General features: G+C 38.8%; 1 protein-coding gene across 1 annotated transcript in view; it reads right to left on the reverse strand.

Annotated features, from left to right (window-relative positions):
• Positions 1-26,415, reverse strand: part of ELOVL2 (ELOVL fatty acid elongase 2) — a 74,740-nt gene that overhangs the window by 20,977 nt on the left and 27,348 nt on the right. The window lies entirely within an intron of this gene.

The following is a 26,415-nucleotide window of genomic DNA, read 5'->3' on the forward strand; positions in this document are numbered from 1 at the left end:
AAGGTGTTCCCTACCCCTGCTCAATGGTCTAGAGCACCACCTCAAGCAAAGGGAAGAAAAGGCAAAGCACTCCTCAGTGTTCCTAGCAAAGGGATGTTTGAAGAGAATTCTAGGGCCAGTAGATGGGTGAGTTGACTGTGACAGCCCTCAGGATGTTCATCTAGAACATTCTGTATAATCGACGGCGGGAGTGCAGTCAAAGCATTCTCAAAGAAAGTCTAAGTGCCAAAAAGGAGAATTAACTTACTGGCATCTGAGAAGATCTGTACTTTTGGTGATTGGCACCTATCATTTAGACCTATTTTTTATTTGACTTTGATCCTGAGAAAACTTCCAGGAAACTTAGATCTTTGGGGACTTTAGGAAGCTTGGGAGAGTGGATGAGGATTAGTGGCTGACATCTGTTAGCACCTATAGCTGCTGGCCATGTAATAGGACCTTTATTATTTCATTGTAGTTCTATAAAAAGTATGTGGGCTCAATCAAGCTTGAAGTTTCTAGTGTTTTGATTTCCATGAAGGACATTTTGGGAGACCTCTATATTTGAGAATGGTCACCTACCTCACATGTCAGTGTGACAGAGTAAGAGTTGTGTTGCCATTAGAAAAGAGCAGATCTGTCCTGAGGCCTCTCATTCTTGAGCAAAGAATGTTAACCTCACTGATGAACCCACCCTCCTAACAAACACCAATGAAATCTTCCTTTCATTGCCACATCCACCCACACATGTTTAAGCTCTTTCAGTCTGTTTGCTATTGTCCAAAATCCATTTTCCATCTGTAGGTCTAAGAAAACACTTAACTAAGGTTACAGAACTTGTATTAGTTCTATGAGGTTGCAGAAATTTTAGTCACAGTGGAAGACCAGAAATAAAAGAGAGGGGAAAATATGGAGAGAGAGCAGAGTGGAAAAAAATGAGTAACAAAGGGCATTCCACACCATTACCCCGATAACAAAACCAGAGGACACTACAAAAACAAAACAACACAACAACAGCAGCAAAACCCTAGAGGCCAGTATCTCTGATGAACATAGACCCAAAAATCCTCAGCAAAACATTAGCAACCAATTCCAGCAACACATTAAAAGGATAATTCACTACAATCAAGTGGGGTTTATTCCAGAGATACAAGGGTGGTTCAATATTTGCAAATCAACTGGTATATCACATTAACAAGAGGAAAAATTTAAAAAAAAACAAACCATGTCATCATCTCAATAGGCACCATAAAAGCATTAGACAAAATACAACACCAATTCATGAAGAAAACTCTGAACAAAGTGGGTTCAGAGGGCCATACCTTAACATAATAAAGGCTATATTTGAAAAACCCACAAGGAGCTAACATCATCCTTGACAGTGAAAAGCTGAAAGCTTTTCCTCTAAGATCAGGAACAAGACAACGATGTGTACTCTCACCACATTTATTTAGCATGGTACTATGAAGTTGTAGCTGCAGGAATCAGGCAAGAAAAAGAAGCAAAAGGCATCCAGATTGGTAAAGAAGTAAAACTGTCACTATTTGCAGGTGGAAAATCCTAATGACTCCACCAAAATCCATTAAAATGGATAAATTAGTAAAGTTGCAAGATACAAAATTAACAGAAAACTGTTCCATTTCTATATACTAATGATGAAGTAGCAGAAAGAGAAATCTAAAAAAAAAAAAAAATCCCATTTACAGTTGCACCAAAAAGAATAAAATATCTAGAAATAAATTTAAACAAGGAGGTGAAAGGACCTATACTCTGAAAACTAAAAGACAACTGATGAAAGTTGGTAAGACACTGATGACACAAATGGAAAGACACACCATGCTCATGGGTAAGGAGAATTAACATTGTTAAAATGTCTATACTACCCAGAGCAATGTATAGATTCAATGCAATCACTATCAAAACACCTATAGTATTTTTCACAGAAATAGAAAAATACTAAAATTTGTATGGAACCACAAAAGACCTCAAACAGCTGAAGAAATATAAGAACAAAGCTAGAGGTATCAAATTTCAAGCTATACTACAAAGCAACTTTAATCAAAACAGTATGGTACTGGTATGAAAACAGACACAAAGATCAATGGAACAGAATAGAGCCCAGAAATAAACCCAAACCTATATGGCCAATTAGTCTATGACAAAAGAGGCAAGAATGTACAATGGGAAAAGACAGTCTTTTCAATAAATGCTGTGGGAAATATGGACAGCTATATGCAAAAAGGTAAAAGTGGACCACATTCTTACACCATACACAAAACTAAACTCAAAGGGATTAAAGACCTAAATGTGAGACCCGAAATCATAAAACTCTTAGAAGAAAACATAGGCAGTAATCTCTTGGGCACTGCCCTTAGCAATATATTTATGGATCTGTCTCCTTAGGCAAGAGAAACAAAGCAAAAATAAACTGGGACTATATAAAATAAGATTTTGCAGAGCAAAAGAAACCATCAACAAAACAAAAAGACAATCTACAGAATGGGAGAAGATATTTTCAAATGATACATCTAGTGAGGAGTTAGTATCCAATATATATAAAGACCTAACTCCCCACCCAAAAACAAATACTCCAATTTAAAAATGGGCAGAGGATGTGAACAGACATTATTCCAAAGATATACAGATGTCCAAAAAACACATGAAAAGGTGCTCGATCTCACTAACTGTCAGGGGTAACCAACTGAAAACATAAGGGGATATCATCTCACACTTGTCAGATAACTGGTATCAAAAAGACAAGAAATAACAAGTGTTGGTAAGGATGTGAAGAAAAGGAACCCCCACACACTGCAGGAAATTAAATTGGTGCAACAACTGTGAAAAACAGTATGGAGGTTCCCCCCAAAGTTAAAACTGAAATCAACCATATGATCCAGTAATCCCATTACCGGACATTTACCCAAAGAAAACAAAAACAGTAATTTGAAAAGATACATGCACCCCTATGTTTATTGCACCATTATTTACAATAGCCAAGTTATGGAAGCTGCCCAGCTGTTCATCAACACAAGAGTGGATCAAGAAGATGTGGTGTATATATACAATGGATTATCACGTAACCATAAAGAGAGACTTTGCCATCTGTGACAACATGGATGGACCTAGAGGGTATAATGCTAAGTGAAAGCAGTCTGACAGAGAAAGACAAATACCATATGATTTCACTAACATGTGGAGTCTAAAAGACAAACTAAAAAAAAATGGACTCTCAAATACAGAGAAAAAATTGGTGGTTGCCAGCAGGGAAACAGGTAGGGGATGGGCAAAATACACAAGATTAAGAGGTACAAACTCTCAGTTACAGAGAAAAACAAATATCATATGATTTCACTAACATGTGGAGCCTAAAAGACAAACTAAAAAAAAAATGGACTCTCAAATACAGAGAAAAAACTGGTGGTTGCCAGCAGGGAAACAGGTAGGGGATGGGCAAAATACACAAGATTAAGAGGTACAAACTCCCAGTTATAAAAGAAATAAGTCACAGGGATGAAAAGTACAGCATAGAGAACAGTCAATAATATTGTAATAATATTGTATGGTGACAGATGTTGTCTACATTGATCATGATTAGCACTGAGTAATTATCGAATTGAATCAATATATTGTACATTAACATAACACTGTATCTAAATTGTACTTTAATAAATAAAATAGAGGGAACACTCCAATCTTTCGGTCATTAATGTGTGATTCATTAACCAATTACCTGACCATTACTATATGCTAGCACAATCTCAGGAGCTGAAATACAAAGTCAAATAAGACCCGGTACTCATCTTGACACAGGATACTATAAGCAAATCAATAATTACAATATTAATGTCTTCAATATGAGAGAAACGTCAGGGACGTGCTGTAAGAACAGAGAGGAAAAAAATATTTGGCCATAAAAAGGAAGGAAATCTTGCCATTTGTGACAACATGGATAGACCTCGAGGGCATTATGCTAAATGAAATGAGAGAAAGACAGATACCTTCTGACCTCACTTAAATGTGGAATCTAAAAGTACAAAAACCAAAACCCCAAATTCATAGGTACAAAGAAGAGTTTGGTGGTTACCAGAGGCAGTGATATGAGGGTGGGCAAGATGGGTACAAACTTCTATGTAAAATGAATAAAAAAGTATAACTATATATGTTAATCAGACTTACTGTGGTGATCATGTCATATATATACTGAATTATTATGTATATACTGAATTACTATGTTGTACCCCTGAAATGAAGAACATAGAGGTAGCAAATTTAATATAGTTTTAATATATTAAAAAGAGAAGCCTCCCAGGAAGAGATGCCATTGCTGCTAAGTTCTGAAAGACTCTAGGACACCTTGTAGATGGAGAAGGAAGATCATTTCAGGAAGAAGAATCAGCACGTACAAATAGATTGAGACAGGACTCACTTGGGGAATGTTTACAACCAGGGTCTCTACGGACCCTCATGACAGGTGGAAATAAAGCCAATATTGGGAAAATCAGAAACTTGAATAAAAATAAACTCTTTATTTCTGGGTTATTTAATGCAGCTTAGTAAGGATACAATCTAAAAAGACAATGAGATAATGAGAGGAGATCAGGAGAACAAATGAAAATTTATCCCAGGTTAGTAAAACATTAAGTGTTAAGTAGAAATTGGGTAGTGTTAGCCAACGAAGGATGAACACTTGGCACAGCATGGGAGAGAGCAGCTCAGGTAATGAATTCATAGCCGCACCGGGTGCTATGGTAAAAGCATGTTGGGTGATTTCCTAGGAGGAACACGATAACCCAGGAGCTAAGAAAAATCAACAAACTACAAACTACGTGCAGCACACTTCGTTCACTCAGCCAACATTTTGAACAACCGTTATGTACTAACACTTGGCCAGACAAAGGAGGACAAAAAGGATTCAAAAGCTTACAGACAAAATGTGAAAGTAACATACAGAGAAAGGCAAGCAGCAAACCTGAGAAGGAGGAGATACACAGAACTGCCACAATGACGCAGGACCCTGCAGGAGTAAGGATTCAAGGTGCGTTTTAAAAGATGGCTATTTGGACAGATTAGAAAAGGGCAACAGTACTGCCCCTACACCTCAGCAAGAGAAATGCCATCTTGAACACCATACTTCAGAGGGCCCCATGCTAGCCGTCCTGGGGTCGTGCCCCGCTACACAGGAAACCCCATGAGCCAACAAAGACACCCATCCATGATATTGGCTTCCCCTCCACAGATTATGTTTCAAGTTCCCCAGGCCAAGTAATTCTCTGCCAAACAATTCTCTAACAACTTCAGGGATTTCCCCTTGCCCACACAGTAAAGTCCATGTGCTGGGACTTTATTTTTATTGAAGTGCAGGTGACACGCACTGCTACGCTGGCTTCAGGCACACAACATAGTGATCTGACAACTCTAGAGGCTGTGCTCTGCTCCCCACAAGTGCAGTTACCATCTGCTCCCATACAGCGCTATTACAGTACCATTGACTATATTCCCTGTGTGCACTCTTTCAGGCCCATGACTTCTTCATTCCATAACTGGAAGCCTGTATTTCCTAATCCCCTTCATCCATTTTGCCCATCCCCTCACCCATCTTCCCTCTGGCAACCATCAGTTTGTTCTCTGTGGGTCTGTTCCTGCTTTTGTACTGTTTTTTTAGATTCTACATCTAAGTGAAGCCATGTGGTGTTTGTCTTTGTCCATCAGACTTCTTTCACGTAGCATAATACCCTCTGGGTCCATTTGTTGTCACAAATGGCAAGATCTCATTTTTTATGGCTGAATAGTATTCCACTATACGTATATTTACATTCCTATATTGATGGACACTTGGGTTGCTTCCCTATCTTGGCCATTTTTAATAGTGTTGCAAGAAGCAGTGGGGTGCATATATCTTTTTGAGTAGGTGTTTTGTTTTCTTTGGATAACTATCCAGTAGAATGTTCCATGACTTTAATTTATGGCTGTGTATAACAAAGGCTGAAGGATGGAAAGGTTGGAAGTAAGCTTTATTTTGTGTATCCCTACTTGCTTACCACAGCTGCTAAGAATGTAAAATGGTACAACCATGCTGAAAAACAGTTTAGTAGTTTGGTAAAAACATCAACATTCACCTACCATATGATCCAGCATACTACTTCTAGGTATATTTGCCCAAGAAAAAATAAAGCATGTATGTCAAATATTCATGGCAGCTTAATTTTTAATAGCTAAAAAAACAGAAACCTTCCAAACATCCATCAATAGGTGAATGAATAAATTGTGTGTCTATACAATGAAAGACTTCTCAACAGAGTAAAAGAACGACTGATGCACACACAACACATGGCTCTCAAAATTATGAAGAAGCTAGACAGAGAGAGAGAGAGAACACACCATGTGCTTCCATTTACATGAAATTCTAGGAAACATAAACTTAGATATGTGACAGAAAGCAAATCAGTGGTTGCTTAGGGACTGCAAGGTAGAATAGTATATCCTTCAAAAATGAAGGTGAAATAAGGACATTGTCGTATGATGCCCAAGTAAGAGAATCCGTAGCCAGCAGAACTGCACTACAATGTATGCTGAGAATGTTCTTTGTGCCAAAGGGATATGATTCCATATGGAAAGGATTTACAGGAAAGAATCAAGAGCACCAGAAACGGATCTTTCTAATGGTTGAGCCAGAACCCATAACAAGGTGGCCTCCACCCACCTCACCACATGCGCCATACCCGCCATCCTCACCCCTCACACCGTGCTCCTCCCTACCAGAGGCATAGGGCTGCACAACCCTCAGGTGATGTCCTGTCCCTGCTTCTTGTTCTATGGCCACTAGGAAGACCACCACCTGGAGGCAGTGGTGACCCATGGGAGGCAAACCCACAGCCTTTGTGTAAGGCTGACTCCCTACACAAAGCGGAGATGGTCTCCCGGCTCTGTGCCATGCACCTGGCCATGCTGGGGGACAGGCTGGCCAGGCACTCCTGCCTTAGCTGCCTTTCTCTGAGAGTACCTGGAAACAGGAGAGCCATGAAAAGCATACCTACTTTTTTGCCAGCACATGTTGAGTGGGACTCCCACCTCGTCCGAGCTGTGTCAGCTGGAGCTCAGTTTCTTCCTCCCTTTCCTTCCTCTTCCTCCTCTCTTCCCTCCCCACCCCTGCCTTCATGCACTCCTCCTTCATGCCCCTTCATTTATGTTTCAGGCATTTTGTGGGTTTTAGCATTTATCAGTCATGGGCATTATATTGTCTACTGTGGTGATTCAAGATCTTGGGGTTTGTTCTCGTGTTGACACTGTTTTGTAGAACATTTTAAAGACACTTACTTGATCAGAATAATTATTTCCCACCACTCTTTCCTCACTTCTTTTTAAATGAGCAAAGATTATTAAGGTCTTAAGACAGACTGCTGAGTTTGTAAGACACAGTATCTAAATCCTTGCCTTAAAAAAAAAAGGCATTTCAGAGAAAATGAAATCTGAAGCATTCCATAATGGCAGATCGGGAAATGGGATCCAACCAGCTCTCAGGAATGGATCCTTCTCAGATGAACCAGATACAACTCTGACACCTTCCTGGGACCCTCAGGGGCAAGGCGGAGCTGTACAGAACTGAGAGACCCGGACATGACATCTCCTTCCAGAGACAAGGGACACAAACCAGAGTACTGTTACACAGCGAGGCCTCTGTGCTGCTCCCAGGGCTCGGAATGGGTGTCTAATGTTGACACTTCATTTGGCCGCCCGTGAGGGATGGCTCCCAGCCAGTCTGTTGTGGGTCTGAATAGGAATGTGTTTACATTTGTGAATGAAACTAGACAGTTTAGAGAATGGCTAGAAGTGGACATAATGAAATTCCCTGACTTTCATGCAGCTGACTTCCCAGAATGTGTATTTATCCCTATTTTACACTGATACGTGAACCCGCTCACCATCTATCCCAGCACAGTACTCTGGAGGGAGCGGCCAAGGACAAGAAATGGGTGAAAACTCCCTAGAATTCTCACTCATTTAGAGGAACTGAATTGTTACTGTTTCTCTTATAGAGTAATTTTCATGAGACTGAAACCATCTAAGTGAGGTACTGAAGCATATTTGAACACTGAAATTGAACATATTTGGTTATCGCATCTGAAGAGAACTATAAATGAACCATAGTGATGAGGAATGATAAGCAGGGAGGGAGACAAACCGTAAGAGACTCAATCTCAGGAAACAAACAAACTCAGAAAACAAACTGCTGGGGGGTCTGGGGGAGGGACAGGGTGGCTGGGGCATGGACATTGGGGAGGGTATGTGCTATGGTGAGCACTGTGAATTGTCTAAGACTGAAGATTCACAGACCTGTATCCCTGAAACAAATATACATTATATTAACTAAAACAACAACACAGCATCTGTTTACCAAACACTCGTGTACCGGGCATGGGACATGTATTATCTAGGATTTTCACAACAGTCCTGCAAGTTGGGTGTTTCTCCCAGTTTACAGATGTGGAAATTGAGAGTGTGAGCTCAAGACTGGCACTGCTGTGTGAAATGCAAACCAAGTTCAGTAACAATCAGTGTCTTCTACACCTTCTGAATGAGAGGTTTCAGAGCTGGGGTGGCAGAGGAAGGGTTCTTCGTAGAGTTCCCATTTAGGTTTCCTGCGCTGCAGGACATCTCAGAACGAGGAGCAGACCGAGAAAGGGGGGGTGGATTTTCTCTGCATCCTGGGGATCCCTGAGGCTGCAGGACAGTTTCCCTCAAGTAAGGAGATGAAAGGTTTCTTTAGAACAGAATAGGTCGCTGCAGTTTTGCTTGGCTGTGTTCGGTTTCCTTGCACTCTGAGTCTGGTCAAATAGCAACCCCTCAAGGGCTTCCTGGATCCAGCTCTCAGATTACAAAGCAGGGACGGAAGCCTCTGCCCTGTGGTATCCAGATCTCTGCAGCAGAACCTTTCTCCTCACCTGCTCTGTCCTGGATAGCACATACTATACAAACTGTCACTGGCTAGTTTACTGTCAGGCTCCTCCGGTAGGTCTCCAACAGCCTACTTTATCCCCAATTCTAAGAACAATGTGACTGCGTAATACTCAGTGAATACATTACTGAGACTCTCATTGTTCTAAACCTTTACAGGATTCATTCGATACTTCTATTTCATATTACTTTGCATTCCTACCTAGATTTTCTTATGTGCGATCTGGTTTTCAGTGCATTGTGAAAGATCCTTAACCCTCTTTTTAAATTTTTTTTTGGTAAGATTTTATTTATTTATTTGACAGAGAGACAGCGTGCACAAGTAGGCAGAGCAGTAGGCAGGGGGTTGGGGGGGGGGGAAGCAGGCTCCCCGCTGAGCAGAGAACCTGATGCGGGACTCGATCCCAGGACTCTGGGATCATGACCTGAGCTGCAGGCAGCCGCTTAACCCACTGAGCCACCCAGGCGCCCAGATCCTTAACCCTCTTAACACCTGATATGTCATCAGGGTGTACTGGACCCAATTTTTTATTTTGAGTTTCTTTTTCAGACGATTCTTTCTTCCAAAAAATAAAGAAAAAAATTGTGTATTTTAAAAGTAGAATAAAACTCATTCTATTTTGCATTTAACATGAGTCCAGTGGACTCTTTTATAAATTTAAGGTATATTGTGGAATTTTAGTGCTTTTATATTTTCTATATTTTAAAAAATCTTGTTATTTATTCATCCCAGAAATTCTCATTATTACTCAAGCATTTAAATTTGTGCAAAAAAAAAAAAAAGAAAAAAAAAAACAAACTGTGAAAATGTAAGAATGATGGAACTGCCTAGGACAATGAAATAATCACAAGTCACAACTACTGCACTGTCCTTTATTTTTCTTCTTATTCTATCCAAGGAATGGCATCGTGCTATAAGATAATATAAAAGAAATTTAGAGACATCTTTATAGTTTTTTAAAGCTCTCATTGAACACACCTGAGGTTCAGAATTTTTCATGCTCTTAAACCTTAATTATCATACAAATTACCTGAGGATCTTGCTAAAATACAAGTTTTCATTAACTTGGTGTGGAACGGGGCCCAGAAGTCTACATTTTTTTTTAAAGATTTTATTTATTTATTTGATAGACAGAGATGACAAGCAGGCAGAGAGGCAGGCAGAGAGAGAGAGGGGGTAAGCAGGCTCCCTGCTGAGCAGAGAGCCCAATATGGGGCTCGATCCCAGGACCCTGGGATCATGACCTGAGCCGAAGGCAGAGGCTTTAACCCACTGAGCCACCCAGGCGCCCCAGAAGTCTACATTTCTACTAAACTCCCGGGTGAGGTTGATGCTGCTGGTCCACAGACCACACTTTGATTTAGCAAGGATTTAGACCAAGGATTTAGTCTCTTGAAACTTGTGTGGAATATAACAAAGGTATTAACTATTTATGTGTTCTTATTATAAAAATACCAAGTTCTTATTTTCTGCAAATCTACTATATATGCTATTATATATACTACTGTATGAAATTGAAACTTACCATACACTAATTATATCACCACTTACTTCATCGGTATTTAGTAATTAACTCTGCAAACTCACTCAGTATCCACGGTATTCCAAACAGAAATGAAATCACTGGTTCAGTTGTATTTTTCCTTATATTTGCTGTGTCAGAATATGGTATTCTGAAAGTGCCTACTCAGGGAAGAGCGCAGAAGGACTAGTGGCCTCTTTTGATAAGATTTTGTTTCTATTAAGTTATCGTGAGATTGTATTGGCACTCTGCATCAGTCAGTACTTGTCAACAAACATCACAAATTCAAACCTTATCCATCCTATACGTACACAACTCTTTTTTTTTTTTTTAAACTTAAATGGGATTTTAAGCTTTTGGTTTCTTTTAATTTATCCTCTTCATTTCAGTCCCAACTTTGCACTCTGTTAAGATTACCCAAATTCTGGACTTCCAGGAAAAATGGTGGAGTACAAGGACACAAAGCTCACCTCACCCCATGGATACACGTAGATAAACACCTACCTCCATGTAAATAACCCAAAGACTGGCACAACAGATTCTCCGCAGCTAAATGTAGGGAAGAGGCCACATGCAAAAGGTAGGAAGGGCAGGAACTTTTTGCTAAATGTAGGGAAGAGGCCACATGCAAAAGGTAGGAAGGTCAGAAAACTGACCTATGAGACTGTCCTTGGGAGGGAGAAACATCGCAGGTTTGGGGAAAGGGGAAGAGCAGATCCCATACCAGGCACCCCAGACAAAGGAGACCCACATTGGGTAGACAAATCTCCCCAATATTTGGCTTTGAAAACCAGAGAGACTTAACTTCATGAGTTCTCACAATCAGTGGGGCTTAACACCTGGAAATTCTAAGTCAGCAAGCAGGCTGGCTCTGGGAGAATGAGAGGGTGAGAGGAAACTGAGTTTTTAACCTTAAAAAGACAGCACAACAAACAGCCTGCAGATATACACTGTAGAAGCAGCAGTTTGAAAACCTGCTGGGAGGGAGATTTCCATACTCATCTCAGAGCATATGCTGGACAGCCAGAGATATTTAGGAGACTTCTCCAAGAACAAATGAGCTGGCAGGTGCCATTTCCCTCCCCCACCCACTCGTGCTCCTGTGGACTTGCCCCCTTCAAAATGCCCTAGGCCAGAACCCATCCAAAGTGGTACCACAAACCTGGCATGTGAGGCAGTCCCACCAGGGGCCAGGAGCACTCCAAAGTGACTCCTGCACTGGGGTCAAGGGAAGGTAACCACACACACCTGTCCTACCGCAGCCCCAGCAAGGGGCTGGGGGCAGACATCAGACTGCAGGCCCTGGCCACATACAGAAGCTTCTCAGGGGACAACACAGGGAGAGCCCCCTGCAGTTTGGTGCTGCTGCCTCATAGGTCTGTGCCTGGTCTGACTCGACTCAAGCCCAGTGTGGCCCCAGACCGGCCCATTAACACAGGGACTAAACTCTGCCCATGGCGGGCAAAGACAACCACTGCAGATGACTGCACTGAAGGTAAATGAGGCTCAGCCACAACAGGAGACATCCCTGACGGGTGCGGTTCTGATACATGGGACACTGCCCTGCAGGGCCCTACAGGACCTCTTCTTCAGAAGACCACTACGTTCCAGCACAGGAGACATAGCTGACTTTCTTAACAGTAGAAACAGATACAAGGAATTAGACAAAATGAGGAGACAGAGGAATATGAACCATATGGAAGAACAGGACAAAATCACATCAAAGGAGCTAATAAATCAAACAGAGATTAAATAATACGCCTAATAAAGCATCTAAAACATTGGTCAGAAAGATGCTCCCCGGGCTTGAGAAAAGAGCGGAGGATCTCAGTGAGACCCTCAACAAAGAGAGAAAATGTAAAAAACATAAAAAAGAACCGGAGATAAAGAACTCAATAAATGAAATTAAAAATACACTAGATGGAATAAACAGAGCAGAGGCAGCAAAGCAATGGATCAGCAACCAGAAGGAGAGAGTGATGGAAAGCAATCAAGCTGAACAAGAGAACAGAAAGAATAACAAACGAGAATACACGAAGGGAACTCAGCAACACCACCAAGCATAACAACATTCACATTATAGGGACCCCAGAAGGACAAGAGAGAGAAAAAGGGGCAGAAAATCTATTTGAGGAAATAGCTGAAAAGTTTGCAAATATGGGGAAGGAAACAAACATTCAGGTCCAGGAGGCACAGAAACCTCCCCTTCCCCAACAAAATCAACCCAAGGACGTCCACACCAAGACACATGAGTAATTAAAATGGCAAAAAGTAGTGATAGAGAATATTTATTATTTTTTAATGGGAAGTTAAATTTTTTGCAAGGGTAAAATGATATATAGCTTTATAGTTGGGGCCACAGAGCACTTTAAAAGATCTATATTTTTTAAGGTTTTTAAAAGTTTTTTTATTTTTTTAAGCACCGGGTGCTTATCACAAGTGCCTTCCTTAAAACCTATCACCTATTTCACCCATCTCCCACCCACCTCCTCTCTGGTGACCATTAGTTTGTTCTCTATAGCTAAGAGTCCATTTTCTGGTTTGCCTTTTTTTTCCTTTTGCTTGCTTGTTTCTTAAATTTCACATATGAGTGAAATCATATGGTATTTTTCTTTCTCTGACTTATTTCCCTTACCATTATTATATTCCAACTCCATCCATGTTGTTGTGGAGGGAAAGAATTCATCTTTTTATGCCTGAATCATATTCCCTTGTATGTATACATATCACAACTTCTTTATTCATCCACCTATGGATGGACATTTGGGATGTTCCATAATTTGCTATTGTAAATAATACTGCTATACGCTTAGGGATGTATGTATACCTTTAAATTAGTGTTTTTGTATTCTTTGGGCAAATACACAGTAGTGCAATTGCTGGATCACAGGGTTGTCCTTTTAATTCTTTTTTTTTTTTTTTCCCCCTAGAGAGTACACATGTGTTGGGGGGTGGGGAGGGGTGGGCAGAGGAAGAGGGAGAGAGAGAATCCTAAGCAGGCTCCATCCTCAGTGCAGAGTCTGACACTGGGCTTGAACTCACAACCCTGAGATCACGACCTGAGCCAAAATCAAGAGTTGGATGCTTAACCAACTGAGCCACCCATGTGCCCCTCATAGAGTGGTTCCATTTTAACTTACTGAGGCACTGACATTGTTTTCCACAGTGGTTGCACCAGTTTGCATTTCCAACAATAGTGCAAGAGGGTGATAGAGAATTTTAATTTTTTTTAAAGATTTATTTGAGAGACAGAGAGAGAAAGGGCAAGCATGAGCAGGAGGGAGGAACAGAGGGAAAGGGAGAAGCAGATTCCCCACTGAGCAGATAGCCTGATGCAGGGCTTGATCCTAGGACCCTGAGGTCACGTCCTGAGCCAAAGGCAGATGCTTAACCAACTGAGCCACCCAGGTGCCCCAGAAGAGAATTTTAAACGGAGCAAGAGAAAAAAAAAGAGTTACAAGGGAAACCACAATAGTCCAAAATCTTTGGAATGAAGCAAAAGCTGTTCTAAGAGGGAACTTTAGAACAATACAGGCGCACCTTAAGGGGCAAGAAGAATGTCAAATAAGCAACCTGGCTTTCCACCTATAAAAGCTATAAAAAGTACAAAACTCCAAACCAGCAAAAGGAAGAAAATAATAAAGATTAGAGCAGAAATAAAATAGAAACAAACAAAAAGCAATAGAACACATTAATGAAACCAGAAGCTGGCTCTCTGAAGAGAATAACAAAATTGATAACCTTTTAGCCAGGAAAAAGAAAAAGAAAAAGGGTTGGGATGGAGGGCTCAAATAAAATCAGAAATGAAAAAGGAGAAATAATAACTGACACCACAGAAATACAAGGACTATTAGAGAATATTCTGAAAATGTGTATGCCAACAAATTGGACAAACTAGAAGAAATAGATAAATCCCTAGAACATATCACCTCTCAAAACTCAACAGGAAGAAGTAGAAAATTTGAACAAATTGCTAGTTCAATTTCATTGATGGCATTAAAAAAAAAATCCCTACAAACAAAGAGTCCAGGACAATATGACTTCATAGGTTAATTCTGTCAGATATTTAAATAGTTAGTACCTATTTTTTCCAAGTTATTCCAAAAACAGAAGAGGAAGGAAAGCCTCTAAATTCATTCTATGAGGCCAGCATTACCCTTATGCTAAAACCAGATAAAAATGCTAATAAAAAAAGAGAATTACAGGCCAATATCTCTGGTGAACACAGATGGAAAAATCTTCAACAAAATATTAGCAAACTGATTCCAATAACACATTAGAAAAAAACCCATTTACCACAATCAAGTGGGATTTGTTCCTGGGTTGCCAGGGTGGTTCAATATTCATAAATCAAATAGGATATGTTGCATCAACAAAAATGATAAATGCCATAAACAAAATAGGTTTAGAGGGAACATATCTCAACATAACAAAGGCCATATGTGAAAAACCCTCATCTAGCATCATACTCAATGGTGAAAAACTGAAAACTTCTCTGCCAGACCAAGAGCAAGGCAAGGGTGTCCACTGTCACCACTTTTATTCAACATAGTACTGGAAATCCTAGCCACAGCGATCAGAGAAGAAAAGAAATAAAAGTTATCCAAATCAGTAAAGAAGTAAAACATTCACTATTTGCAGATTCATATACTCGATCTAGAAATTCCTAAAGACCCCACCAAATAACTCTTAGAACTGATAAATGAATTCAGTATAGTTGCAAGATACAAAATCAATATATGGAAGAAATCTGTTGCATTTCTACACACTAATCATAAATTAACAGAGAGAGAAATTAAGAAAATAATCTCATTTACAATTTCACTAAAAATAATAAAAATACCTAGAAATAAACTTAATCAAGGAGATAAAAGACTTGTACTCTGAAAACTAGAGAACAATGATAAGAGAAACTGAAGATGATTCAAATAAATGATAAACTATTCCATGCTCATGGACTGGAAGAACAAATACTGTTAAAATATCCATACTATGTAATCTATAGTTATAAAGAATCTCTATCAAAATACCAATAGTACTTTTCACAGAACTAGAACAAATAATTCTAAATTTTTCATGGAACCACAGAAGACTCCAAAGAGCCAAAGCAATCTTGAAGAAGCATGGTCCTAACACAGTGAGAGGCATATAGATCAATGGAACAGAATAGAGAGTCCAGAAATAAGCCTACGATTATATGGCCAGTTAATTTATGACAAAAGAGGCAAGAATATGCAATGGGAAAAAAAAAAAACCTCTTCAACAAATTGTGGTGGGAAAACTGGACAGCTACAGCAACAGAATGAAAGTAGACCAGTTTCTTATAACATGGACAGCAATAAACTCAAAATGGATTAAAAACCTAAATATGGGGGTGCCTGGGTAGCTCAGTGGGTTAAGCCTCTGCCTTTGGCTTGGGTCATGATCTCAGGGTCCTGGGAATAGCCCCGTGTCGGGGTCTCTGCTCAGCGAGGAGCCTGCTTCCCCCTCTCTCTCTGCCTGCCTCTCTGCCTACTTGTGATCTCTCTGTCAAATAAATAAATAAAATCTTAAAAAAAACTCCTAAATATGAAACCTGAAACCATAGAAATCATAGAGCACTGGCAGTAATTTCTCTGACATGAGCCATAGCAATCTTTTTCTAGATAGGTCTCCTAAGGCAAGGAAAACAAAGGTAAAAATAAACTACTGGGAATACACAAATACAAAAAGCTTTTGCATGGTAAAGGACAATAAATAAAACAAAAAGGCAATCTATTGAATGGCAGAAGATATCTGCAAATGATATATTTAACTAGAGGTTAGTATCCAAAATACATGAAGAACTTTACAATTCTACACACACACACACACACACACACACACACACACACACAGAAATCTGATTGAAAAATGGGCAGAAGACATGAACACTTTCCAAAGAGGACATATAGATTACTAACAAACCCATGTAAAAATGCTCAAAATCAGTTATCACTAGGAAAATACAAATTAAAACCACAATGAGGTATCACCTGTCAGAATGGCTAAAATCAGGGGCGCCTGGGTGGCTCAGTAGGTTAAAGCCTCTGCCTTCAGCTCAGGTCATGATCTCAGGGTCCTGGGATCGAGCCCCACATCAGGCGCTCTGCTCAGCAGAGAGCCTGCTTCCCTTCCTTCTCTCTCTGCCTGCTTGTGATCTCTGTCAAATAAGTAAATAAAAATCTTAAAAAAAAAAAAAAAAGAATAGCTAAAATCAAAAGCCCTAGAAACAATAAGCATTAGTGAGGATGTCGAGAAAAAGGAACCATCGGGCACTGCTGGTGAGAATGCAAACTGGTGCAGCCACTGTGGAGAACAGTACGGAGGTTCCTCAAAATATTGAAAATAGAATTATCATATAATCTAGTAATTCTGGTACTGGGTATTTACTCAAAGAAAATAAAACACTAACTCAAAAAGACATATGCACCTCTAATGTCCATAAATAGATGAATGGATAAAGAAGATGTAATACACACACACACACACATACACACACTGGAATATTATTCAGCCATAAAAAGAAATGAAATCTTGCAATTTGCAAGAACATGGATGGATCCAGATGGTATAATGCTATGTGAAATAAGGCAGTCAGAGAAAGACAAATAACACATTTCACTTAAATGTGGAATTTAAGAAAGGAAACAAAGAAGAAAAGAGAAACCAAAAAACAGGCTCTTAATTATAGAGAACAAACTGAATGATAACCAGAGTGGGGAGTAGGTGGGGGGTGGGTGGAATAGGTGATGGGAATGAAAGAGTACACTTGATCATGATAAGCACTGGGTGATGTATGGAATTGTTGACTCATATTGTACACTTGAAAATAATATAACACTTTATATTAATTATATTGGAATTTCAAAAAAACAGTTTTCCAAATCCCTAAATACATATATTTTTTTCTTTTTAGGTTTATTATATCTTATTAAAGTTTTGGCACCTTTATTTAAAATACTAATAAAACAAAGTTGCACAAGTCCGAGTGTTATGGATCAAATGTTTATGTTCCCCCCAATTCATATATGGATCATATTTGGAGAAGAGGGTTTAGGGAATTTTATGTCCCCCCCCCCAAAAAAAATTCATATGACCAGTGTGATCATATTTGGAAGAGGGTTTTGGGAAATAGATTTAGATGAGATCTTGAGGATGGAGCCCTTATGAGGGATTTGTGCCCTTATCTGAAGAGGCACCAGTTTGCCTTCTTTCCCAGCAATGTTAAGGCACAATGAGAATGCAGCTGTCTCCAAGCCAGGAAGAGCACCTTCACCAGAAGCTGACCATGCAGGCACCAGAACCCTGACTTAGGCTCCAGAACTTGTTTAGCTACCCAGTCTATGCTATTTTGTCAGGAGTGTTTGAACTGGCTAAAAGAAAAAAAAAACAAAACAAAAAAAACAGGCCTTGAAGACTGCCTTACAGAACAACTGTAAGAAAAAAAAAATTATGGCTTAAACTCATCTAATGTAAAGGACAATGCAAACTGCACATTATTGGATTTGGTTTAAATAAACAGTTTAACAAACCTCAATTTATTTGCCTACACAAGTGTATGTACAAACACACACACAGACATATATGTAAGGAAAATTTTGGAAGGACACATATTAAATTGTTAATAGCAATTATCTCTGGGGGGAAAGAGAATAACATGGAGCAGGGAGTGGGTGAAGGGAAAGGGAGACACCCTTTACTCTGTATATGTCTAATGTCTTAGTTTTTAATAAGAAATCATTAACAATATATTAACTGTGTAACTAAAAATATTACAACTAGAAAGAAATATTGTTAATGGGATGAGTATCAAAAAAAGTTGTAGAATTTCCTTAAAAAAACCTAATCATACTTTTGAATAGATTTGTCCCTTCCTATTCATATGAAATAAAAAATGAGATGAAATAGATGATATCATGATGTAAAACAATTAAAAAAATATAACCGTATGTGAGATTCTTGACCAAGTACATGATAGGTAACCTAAGGTTTCAAATACGTATTTTATTATTTTGTATTGATACAAAAAGACTAGTGATTACTGTAATCATCCCAAAGTTGCTTTTTTTTCCCCAAAAGATAGACAAAATTGACAAACCTTTGGCTAGACTAACTCAGGAAAAAAGGGAGAACTTAAAATCATAACTGGAAGAGAAGACATCACAACTGATACCACAGACACACAACCATGACAGGCTATTATGAAAAATTATAAACCAACAAACTGGTTGACCTAGAAAAAAAATGGATGAATTCCTAGAAATACAACCTATGAAGACTAAGCCATGAAGAAACAGATATCTGAACAAACTAACAGGAGTAAGGACACTGAATCAGTGATCAAAACCCCTCAGACACAGAAAAGCCTAGGACCAGATAGTATCACTGATGAATTCCACCAGAAATTTAGAGAACAATTAATGCCAATTTCTCAAACTTTTTCAAAAAACGAAGACAGGGCATTCCCAAATTTATTTTACAAGACCAGCATTACACTGATACCAAAGCCAGATAAAAAACTACAAGTGGGATGTATTCCCAGGTTGCAAGGATGGTTCAATACAGACAAATCAGTAAATGCGGTACATCACATCAACAGAATAAAAGATAAAAATCATATCTCAGTAGATTCAGAGAAAGCCTCTGACAAAAATACAACATCCATTTACGATAAAAGTGCTCAACGAATTGGATATAGAAGAAACACATCTCAACACAATAAAGGCCATTTATGACAATCCCACTGCCAACATTATATTCAATGGTGAAAGGCTGAAAGATTTTCCTCTAAAATCAGAAACAAGACAAAGGCACCCAATCTAACCACTCTTACTGCACATAGTATAGGATCCTAGCCAAAGCAATCAGGCAAGAAAAAGAAAAGGTATCCAAACAGAAAGGAAGAAATCTTTGTCTGTAGAGGATATGATTTTATATATAGAAAATCCTAAAGATCCTGTAAAAAAAAAAATATATATATATATATATATATTTAGAGCTAATCAATAAATTCAGTGAAGTTGCAGGTTACAAAAATCAACAGAACTGCATTTCTACACACTACCAAAAAAGCATCTGAAAAAGAAATAAAATAATCCCATTCACAATGGCATAAAAAATAATACTTAGGAAAAATTTTAATCAAAAAAGTGAAATATCTGTACACTGAAAACTATAAGATTTTGATGAAAGAAACTGAAGATGCAAATAGATACCCCACAGTCATGGATCAGAAGAATTAATATTGTTAAAATGTCCATACTCTGCAAAGTCATCTACAGATTCAATGCAATCCCTATCAAAATTTCTATGGTATTTTTCATAGAAATAGGAAGAAAATCCTAAAATTTTTATGGAACCACAAAGACCCCAAATAGCCAAATCAATCCTGAGAAAGAAGACCAAAGCTGGAGGCATCAAGCATTTTGAACCATACTAGGAATTTTACTACACAGCCATAGTAATCAAAACAGTATGGTACCAGAATAGAAACAGACACATAGTCCAATGGAACAGAAACAAGAGCCTAAAAATAAACCCTCACATCTCGCCAATGAACATTTGACAAGGGAACAAGAATACTCAAAAGAGAGGATGGTCTCTTCAATAAATAGTGTTCTAAAAACCGAGTAACTACATGAAGAGGAATGAAATTGGACCTAATATTCACAAAAATTAACTCAAAATGGGCTAAAGATTTAAACCTAAGACCTGAAGCCATAAAAACTCCTAAAAGAAAACACAAGCAAGGGGCACCTGGGTGGCTCAGTGGATTTAAAGCCTCTGCCTTTGGCTCAGGTCATGATCCCAGGGTCCTGGGATCGAGCCCCACATGGGGCTCTCTGCTCCGCGGGGAGCCTGCTTCCTCCTCTCTCTCTGCCTGCCTCTCTGCCTAGTTGTGATTTCTGTCTGTCAAATAAATAAAATATTAAAAAAAAAAGAAAACACAAGCAAAAAGCTCCTTGACATTGCTCTTGGTAACATTTTTTGGACGACACCAAAGCACAAGCAAGAAGAGCAAAAATAAGTAAGTGGGACTATATCAAACTGAAAACCTTCTGCAAAATAGAAGAAACAGTAACAAAACGAAAAGCCAAAGTACAGAAAGGGGAAAACATTTGCAAATTGTAAATTTGCTCTGGTAAAGAGTTAATACCCAAAAGTATGTAAATAACTCAAAGGACTCAGCACAAAAACCACCTGATTAAAAAAATGGAGGGAGGAAATATTTTTTCACAGAAGACCTACAGTTGACTAAAATGCACATGAAAATGTGCTCAACAGGACTAGTCATCAGAGAACTGCAGAACTCTACTGAAACCTAACCACACACCTGTTAGAATGGCTCTCCTCAAAGAGAGCTACCAAATGTTAGCCAGGATGTGGAGAAAGGAAACCCTTGTGTGCTGTTGGAAATGGAAATTGAGGCAGCCATTATGAAAAACAGTATAGAGGTACCTCAAAAAATTAAAAATCGAACTAGCAGGATCCAGCAATCTCACTTCGGGTTATATATCCAATGAAATGAAAACAAGATGTCAGAAATATCTGTGCCCCGATGTTCACTGCAGCACTATTCAGAATAGTCGATACATGGAAACAATCTAAGTGTCAGCAGATGACTGGATAAAAACCATGTGGTATAAATATCCAATGGAATAATATTCAGTTATGAGAAAGACAAAAATCCTGCCCTTACAACTCAGATGAACCTCGAGGGCATTATGCTAAGGGAAGTAAATCAGAGAAAGACATGGAATTTATGCAGAATCTTAAAAAATCTTAAAAAAACTAAATCATAGAAATAGCAGAGTAGTAGTTACCAGGAGCTGGGGGGTACAGATACTGGCAGATACTGGCCAAAGAGTACAAACTAACAAATTCTGGGCTTCTATTACACAGCGCTGTGAATATAGTTAATAATAATGTATCAAATACTTGGAAGTTGTTGAGAGTAGATCTGAAATGTTTTCATCACAGTAAAGATTCTGAGACAGGATAAAGGCATTAGCTAATGCTATGGTGGTAACCATTTTGCAATAGAGAAGAGCATCAAATCATCACATTGTACACCTTAAACTTAAATAATGTCATACGTCAATTACATCTCAAAGCTGAAAAAAAAAAGTCATCAGCCTGACTCTCTACAGTAATTGGCCATGTTTGGTTAAATCTTGAATCTTGTATAAAACACGTTAAGCTACCAAAACTCAACTATCTTCAAAAGATCAGTAACAGCAGCAGAGTCACCACTAATATTTCTCTATAGGGCTTTAGAAATGCCTGGAGAAGGGTCCAAGAGGACCTTTCAACTCTTAAGTTATTCCGCTCTGCTTTGTCCACAAACACACCGTAGGAAAAGGGGTCTGGCTGAAGAATGACCTACTCCCTACTGAAAGGATTTTCCTTCAATCAAAACAAATAAGCTCACATAGGACTCCCCTCAATGGGTTTGTAGCAGTCTCTCCTCAGAGTACTGGTCCAATTACAATTTTGTTAACAGTAAAATAGGATTTTTTTCCCTAGTAGGTTAAAATTACATAAGAAGCAAAGCCCCAAAGCAAGCCTAGTCTAGTGACAACCTTATTATTTTTCTCATTACAAGTGTTTACTTGTAAACAAGTGTTATTATCAATATTTTAATACAGTACAAACACAGTAGAAAGCTCAGAGGATATAAAGTCCACCTTAGCAGGCCACACTAAGGTAGTTGAGACACGTATACTAGGCATTTTAATCTCCATTTCTTGGCATCCAACTAAATTTTGCATCCTTTTTGGCATAAAATCTGGAAAGTTTTTATTTTTAAAAATTTTTTAAAGCTACATAAGATATTGGGGTTGCAGGAAAGAAGTGCTTCGCCATTTCTCCCCGCATAGAACAGAAAACAAGAGACCTGCATTCTCAACTTTTCCGCAGAATACAGCATGGAATCTGGTACCTGCAGGACTCCTTTGCATCAGTGGTGACACCCAGCAGAGTGTGGGATACCCGTCGTAGGCACCACTGATCTCTGCCAGCCAGCTGTCAGCATTCTCTCAATGTAGTGGTAGATATCTGGTGGGTATGGGGCACTGGCCTTCCCCCCAAAAAAGGGGATCTGAGCAAGACAAGAGAGGTATTCCCCCAGATGTCCTGAAATAATGGGCCAGAATTACTCATGGACATGAATTATACAGAACGCCTGAAAAAACTGTCTGGGTATGGGTGTATGTCAAAGATAGAGGATACTACAGGAAATTTGTCAAGTGCTGGTGAAAAGACTGGTGAGATATGAAAAGCATATATACAAATTACTGTGAGCTAGTGCTCAGATGTGTATCTCTGGCACATAGAACATTCCCTGGTTAACAAAGACAGGAGATAAATATATCTGATTTGTTAACTCTCAAAAATAGATTTGAAACAGCTTAAAAATATATTCACAATGCTTAGATGATTTGTGAATTAATTCACCAGTCCCGTAGATACTTACCAAGTTTAAGGAGACTGAAATTCTACGGACAAATATATTTTCTTAATAGTGATACAATAATATTAGTTCATTTCCCATTACTTTGCAAATTATGGCCTTCTCTCCAAGAGTATGGAAATAAAATCCGAGACCATACTTCTTTCATGACATTCTGGGACGATTAAAAGATATTAAATCACTGCCAGTGTAGAGGGAATAAAAGGAAATCTGCTGTACAGGAAAACAGTGTGTCAATTTCACAACTACAGAATAAAGTCATTCGCAGATTCAATACTGAATACATAAGGAAAGAAAAAAAGCTAATAACGGTGCTAAGGTTACACTTCAAGATCCTCATAATGATTATTACAACTTCTACTTCCACAGGAAGTAGTGAGTGAATACAAAACTCCTTGGAAATTTAATCCAAAGCCAGATAGTTGTATTCAGGACACCTTGGAACTGTACCAGTTTCTGAATTTGGGGACATGGGGAAGAATAAAGCTCTTTCACAATTAACAACAGCAATGAAAGGAGATTCTGTTTGTATGTGCCTTGGTTATCAAGTACTGACCAGAGGGGAAGCAGGTTGGCTATTCTGCATGTGTAAGTGGTTTCCTTTTGAATGAAAACAAGGAAAGTTTTAATGATTTCTTGAGAAAAAATGAGCCAGGTTATATTTCTAATTTTTTCTTTTCTATTTATTTGACAGAGAGAGATCACGAGTAGGCAGAGAGGCAGGCAGAGAGAGAGGGGGAAGCAGGCTCCCCACTGTGCTGAGAGCCCGATGTGGGGCTCAATCACAGGACTCCAAGACATGACCCGAGCCAAAGGGAGAGGCCCAACCCACTGAGCCACCCAGGTGCCCCTATATTTCTAATTTTTTAAGCAATAATCATACCTATCTATTTCTGTATATTCTATTTATTTCTATATATTCTCAAAATATCTATAGTTTACAGTAGATTTATGATAAAGTCAAAAGATGTGTTCTTTTATTGCTAATACTGAGCAAGAGACAGAATGTGAGTCATATGGATGTACTTTCAAAGTATATAAACCCATCCAATAAGGGGACTTATTGAGCAATCTAGATTCTTTCCTTGTTGAATGAAATCCTTTATCACACCCTTTGCTGTTTGGCAGGGTATTATCATAAAGTGACAGTCGGAGCCACACTTCATTAAGTGAAGTCTTTTCTAAGAGGTGGAGGAAAAGCACACCCTTCCCTTAGCATTTTAATCCAGATAATGGAAGATCAAGTTGAGCATAGTTGGCAGGCTCTAAGAAGAAAATAAATCACTGAAAGGCAAAATGCAGCTTGAGCAGTGTGGGAGGGGGATAAAAAAGGCCTTTGTTGATGGCCACTTAACCTTTATTGATGGTCAGAAAGTTTTACAAACTAATTTTACATATGTAAATCTCACGTTATTTTGAGCATCTTCTGGGATATTGCCTTAGTTCATCTTAAGTAATTCATCAAGATTTAATCATCAACCCAACTTGGTCTCCCAAAACACTGAGCTAATGGATGAAGACAGATAATTCTATGGGGAGGTGGATGGGTTGGATGAAGAGATGATAAGTGTTATTTATTTTATAGATAAGAGGCAGAAGACAAAATGATCAAAATTATATATCACATGTGGCTCAGCCCACTGCCTTTGCCAAGATATTGTGTCAAAATAAAATTAAGAAAATGTAAGTGTCTGGCTCCCATTTTTTTCTATTAGCACTGAATGACAAAATTTTCTCTTGGGGTTCTTCTTGAGCTATTGTTTGAACCCTGCTAAATGAGCACTTTTATAAAACATTACTACCCTTTTTCTTACTGATAAATCACTTTTATTCAATGGAGAATAGAAAGCATTTTGTCATGTTTTCTCATCTTCTTTAAAGAGCAAATTAGAAGCTTCAAGCTTCCCCCCCAAGTCCCTATCCTCCATACAACCAGATGGCCATCCCATTCTGGCCCCATATAAAAATTTTGAAGAAGCCATTACTGGAAATATAAAACACATAAGGAAATAAACGATAAAGTATTTTAGCTTCATGTATGTCTGAAGTATGTAGAATGGATGCATAGTTTTGGAAGTAAACTGCACAGGTGGACTGAAATCAGGTAAGACCCAATGCCACTTTCCAAATTAATAGGATAATTTCTGCTCGGTAAGCTGGCTTACTTCAGTCAGTTCATTCATTACACATTTTTTTAGTTCAACTGCCTGGAAGCAAGCAAGGTCTTCTCTTGAATGTTTATCTTCAGTGTAACTTTTACTAGGGTAGAAGAAACATTTTAAAGTGATTAAATGCCTATTGGAAATGATTATAGATGCATCATAAAAATTAGAATTGAGTTAGAGAAGCACAACCATTTTAAGTCATATAAATAATGTAAGAGACTATTACCAGGTTTTCTTTAAAAAGTGAGCATGTCAATTTATTCCTTTGACTTCCATAAAATAAACACACACCAAATACTGTTAACTTCATGACCTTAGAGTTTAAAAATATTTTCTTGGCAGAAGAAGCCTTCACCTAGTTGTAGCTTTTCAGCACTCAAAGCTTGCTTTCTTGTTAAATACAGCTTTTTAGAGATGTTGACTACTACAGCAAGTGTTTTCCCTCCCAACACTAAAAAGGAAAGGATAAAGTCAGTGACACTACTGGACAGTGACCCTGGGCAGCAGGAGTGGGTGAGAAACAGTCCTGAGTTTCCTTCGAGAAGACCCTGGATGCAGGCATGTTTTCAGGAAGATACAGTGGAAGTAGCAACTGAACAGTAGTTATGAGAGCCTGACTTCCACTTCCCCTGGTGATTTGGCTGATTATCGCTTCCAGTGTTTTCTCAAATAACAGCCAGAACTAGTCACCGGAGAAGTAAAGACTTAAGGAAAGTTTTCTAGCCTGACTGTGTGAAAACAAGTATGTTGCCTTTAGACATATTAGAAAAGTTAACGATGTTAACTTAGGTTAAAAGTTAGGTGATGAAGTTTTTGTTATTTAAAAGAAGAGAGTCAAACTGACTCATTTGCATAGCTTTAAAACAGCCCTAGGACTGAAAATGTAGTGACTCCAGCAGCCAGCGGCAAGCTAGGCATAAGGTAATGCTGTGCTGGGCTGCCCACATAGTGGGGTGGCACATGGTAGGAAATCCTTGGTGATCCTTCTTGGCTGTAACAGGAGGAACAGCCAACTCCTATACTAATCCTGGACTTGGGAATGAAGAGTTATGATGCAGATATCTGGGACAGGAATGAAGAGTTATGATGCAGATATCTGGGACAGCCACCAAGGACCTGATTCTTAAATAGAGAGCCTCCTTTGTTTCACCAGACAAACTGGGAACTGTGGGAAATGGAAGCTGTTTATCAGTACTTTCTTCAAGGCCATTGTCTCAGTAATACAGCAGTCTCAAGTCCAAGAGACTTAGGAAGACAGCAGCCAGGAACAGCCAGGAACAACCAGAAGGAAAAAAACAAAACA

The sequence above is a fragment of the Meles meles genome, chromosome 5 (assembly GCF_922984935.1).
Source record: "Meles meles chromosome 5, mMelMel3.1 paternal haplotype, whole genome shotgun sequence".
Classification (NCBI taxonomy): Eukaryota; Metazoa; Chordata; class Mammalia; order Carnivora; family Mustelidae; genus Meles; species Meles meles.